Raw genomic sequence first — 4352 nt, 5'->3', positions numbered from 1 at the left:
AGGAAAGCACTCTTAATTGGAAGGTGATGAGTGGAATAACAACACCTACAATTTTCATTCATTAAGTATCTATTAAGTTTTTATTGTGTGACAAGCATTATGTGAAGGACTTTAAATATATTATCTCATTTATTTTCTTTTTCTAGCTTCTTGTATTACACTATTAATTAATTTATTTTCAATCTTGTTTCGCAATAAGGTATTTTAATGCTTGAAATATAAGTAATGTGTTATTAGCACTCCACAAGTTTTATTATGTAGTTTTTCATGGTTGTTAAAGTCTTAATATTTTGTAATTTTTATTGACTTTCTCTTTAATATACAATTATTTGAGGGTATGTTTGTTTCTCATTGTGGATAGAAAACATGATTTTTATACTACAAATTATTTAAAATTTGTTGATGTCTATGGCCATGCTACCCTGAACATGCCCGATCTTGTCTGATCTCAGAAGCTAAACAGGGTTGGGCCTGATTAGTACTTGGATGGGAGACCACCTAGGAATACCAGATACTGTAGGCTTAAAAAAATAAAATAAAATAAATAAAATAAAATAAAATAAAATAAATAATAAGGTTTGTTAAGACTTTCTTTGGTAATATGGTCAACATGTGCTTGAAAAGGATATGTGTTCTCTACTTGGATGCAGTACATCTATACCAGATCAGGTTTACTAAATTAGCTCTTCATCTCTTACATATCTTTCCTATTTTTTGTCTGTTTAGTCTATTGGGCGCTGATAAAATGTATTTAAAATAGTCTGCTATGAATATGAATTAATAAACGTCTCTTTATAATGTAGTTATGTTAAGTGCATACAAATTCATAATTGTTATATATTCTTAATGGGATGTTGGTTTTATGATTATGCATTATTCTTATTTATTCCTAATAATGTTTTGGCCTTAAATTTTATTTGGTCTCATATAAATGTTGCTAGGTATGTGTATTAGTTTCCTAGGGCTGCCATAACAAGTTACCACAGAAATTTATTCTCTCACAGTTCTGCAGGCTGAATGTCTGATATCAAGGTGTTGGTAGAGCTGACTCCTTCGCATCCTAACGTTCCTTGGCTTCTGAAAGTATAATTCCAACCTTGCCTCCACCATCACATGGCCATCTTCCTATGTGTGAATGTGTCTCCCCTCTTCTTTTAAAGACACTAGTCACATTGGGTTAAGGGCCCACGCTACTCCGGTATGACCTCATCTTAACTAATTACATCTGCGATGACTCAATTTCCAAATTAAGTCACATTATGAGCTGCTGGAGGTTAAGACTTCAACATGTCATTTTGGGGGACAAAATTCAACCCATAACAATATATCTATTTTTAGTTTGCATTGGATGGGTAGATCTTTTTCTAACTTTTTATTTTCAATCTCTCTGTGATTTTGCTTTAGGTGTATCTCACAATCTTTGTTCATTTTATTTAATCTGATAGTCTTTTAATAGGTAATCTTTTTACTTTTATTATCATGACTAATATAACTTTTTTTTTCATGTTTTGTTTTCTATTTACTACCCTCCCCACTCCTTTATTTTTTTGGCCTCACTTTTTTTCCTCCTTTCTCGCTATCTTAGCCTAGACTTCCCCAAAAAGCAGAGTCTAAGATAAAAAGCTTGTCTACAGCTTGTTTATTTTAAGAAATGATTCAAGGACTAGAAGGGGAGGTGGCGGGAAAAATAAACCAGGGATGACAGGAAAGCTGAACACCACCATGGGCATATAGGGCTCCATCCCAGAAGGGACCCTGAGAGGAGGTATATAAAATTCATTTCAGCCTTGTGCACAGATAATATTGTTTTTTGAATGCAGCTATGTCACTTTAATTTTCTCTTTCTATATCACATATCACTGTTATCTGTTTGGAGTATATTCTTCATAGTATGAAGTTATACCACTTAGCTTTCATTTGACTTTCACATAAATCCATGAGGCACTTGATCACCTCCATTTTAGAAATGAAGAACTTGAGGGTCAGAGAGGTGAAGTAACTTGCCTGAAGTCACACAGCTGAAAAGCAATGGAGCCACAACTCAAATTCTGGTCTCTCTAATTCCAAAGCCATTCCTCTTAAGCATAAGCTCAACTGCCTTATGTGGTGCTAGGTGTGAGTCGAAGCCAGCCCATGCTTACTTGAGTTTCAGTGTGACTTCTTATCTCAGCCTCATCAGTCCTTAAATGGGGTTCAGTACTTTTATGAAGAGGAACAGCAACAAGACCAGGCTACTAACACCAAGCTACTAAATGGTCTTTGTGTGGGTTTGAGCCGATCTCTGTCTAAATAGAATTCTAGAGGGACTTTCCTAAATTACAGAAGCCAAGAGACTGCAGAACCTTTATTCAAGGAAGGATTTTGGGTTTTTTTGTTTTTTGTTTTTGGCCCACAGCTCTATTTCCCAAAGAATATGGAATACTAAGTAAATTGGTAATTATCAACTAAGTTAGAGGCAGCTGTGATTGAGAAATTAGCCATGACCATTTTTCTTCTGTAGGCTAACTGGAAAAGAATGTGAGGTATGTTTCCCTCTTCTTCTCCAGAGGCCTGTGTGTCTTAGAGGGCTGAGCTTCTCTTGCCACAGGGGCAAGTTAGAGGCTGTTCTTAGATTTTCTAAGAGTCTAGAGACTATGCTAATTGTTAGAGATGGAGAGGGCTGGGAAAGGGCTGGGGAGGAACCCAGGGACCAAAGGTCATTAAGGGTTGGCAGGATCTTTGAATGCTGGGCTTGGACCAGACTCCCTGGTGGTGACAGGGCCTTTGGGGAGTGGCTAAGCATATGGGAGAGAGATGGCTAGGGACTGAACAGTCACCTTGTGGCCTTGCATTTGGAGAAGATGCTGTAAGCAGCAGCAGCAGCAGCCTTAACTGGTCCACTGGGGCTTGCACAATGGGCCACTCAGCAGTAACCACCACTGACCAGTTGCTGTTCCCCAAGATTCTAGAATCCTGAAGGCTTCAGAGTTCTGTATGGGAGGAGAATGAAAGGGCTCCTGAAAGTGGCTGGGATTGAATTTTCGGAGGTCCTGGTAGGTCTAAGTATGATTTGATTTAGAAAATTTGTGAAATGTGTCATGGAAAACATTCCCAAGTGTCACGGAACAATTTATTTCAGTTATGCTAAATAATGACCAAATCCTGCAGGGAAATTTTCTACCATATTTGGTAAAAATAGGTCTTACTTTTATTTTCTTTCTTCTTCTTCTTCTTTTTTTTTTTAATCCTTTGGAAATGGTTGATCAATAACTGACAGGATATAACTATTCCAAACCCTTCTGGTAAAAATATCCTCAATCCTGGTAATTTAAATTCCAAATTACCTCCAGATGAGGCTTTAAAAACACCCTGCGATTAAATCCACACCAAGTAGAGTTTCTGTGGGAACATTCACTGACTCTGAGAATGACCTGAGAGATTTTGAAAGGCTTGGGGTCTGGACTGGGCTAGAAATTTCACTTGGGGCCCTTGGGCCCTGGACGCTTGCCCAGAGCTGAACGATGGACTGGAAGTGCCTTAGGAGAGCAGATCTGGAACTATCTCAGGGATCCCACGACCCTTTCTCACCTAACTTTATTAGACCAGGGAGGCAGAGCCACAGGGGGTGGCAGGGAGACACTGGGAAGGAGGCTGGGGCTGAGCGTTGGGAGGCAGCTAGTTCTTGTGCGTTTGTGTGTGTGTGTGCATCTGTGTGCCTGTGTTTCTTTATGTGTGGGGAGCAGAGGGGGAGCTGATGAGTGTCAGACAGGCTGCATGTGTCTGTGTCTCTATATGTGTCTGTCTTTTTCTGTGTGTGTCTGCATGTGTCTGTGTATGTCTGTGTGTATCTGTTTGTCTGCCGGTCTTTGTGTGAATCTCCGTGTCTCTCTGTGCATTTTTCTGTGTGTCTGTATGTCTGTGTTTGCGTGTTTCTGTGTCTCTATGAGTCTGTGTCTCTGCACGCGTGTGCGTGTATGTGTGTGTCGTGGTGGGCGAGGGGTTCAGGAATGCATTTGAGTCAAGTCTTGGTTTTCTAAGAGAAGGTGGTTCACAGCACAGGTGGCCCAGCTTCTCACACCAGAAGCCCCCTCTGGAACTGCAGACCACCTACCTCGCAGCCCCTGTGGCTGTGGCCTGTGTTTCCAGCAAGGAAGAGGAAAATTCTGTTTGGCTGAGAGGAATGGAGAAAAGGAGCAGAGAGGAGCCTGAGTGGTGAGGCAATTGGCAAGGGCTCAGGGAAGTCAAGGAACTGACTCCGAAGCTCTCAAAGTACAACTGCTCAATTTCCAGCCAGGTAGTTGCACTCCACGCTTCCCCCTCCTTGTATGGTGTACACATGCGCCAATGCCATGACAACCGCCCGCCTCCGCCCC

The 4352-nt window shown here is 40.5% G+C and overlaps 1 pseudogene; it reads left to right on the top strand.

Annotated features, from left to right (window-relative positions):
- The first annotated feature begins 404 nt into the window (after positions 1 to 404).
- On the top strand, positions 405 to 523 carry LOC112469708 (annotated as a pseudogene).
- Positions 524 to 4352: the final 3829 nt, after the last annotated feature.

This window comes from Pteropus alecto, unplaced genomic scaffold (genome assembly GCF_000325575.1).
Source record: "Pteropus alecto unplaced genomic scaffold, ASM32557v1 scaffold86, whole genome shotgun sequence".
In the NCBI taxonomy this organism is placed as follows: Eukaryota; Metazoa; Chordata; class Mammalia; order Chiroptera; family Pteropodidae; genus Pteropus; species Pteropus alecto.
The sequence above is the reverse complement of the archived record's forward strand: the minus strand, read 5'-3'. Positions and strand labels throughout refer to the sequence as shown.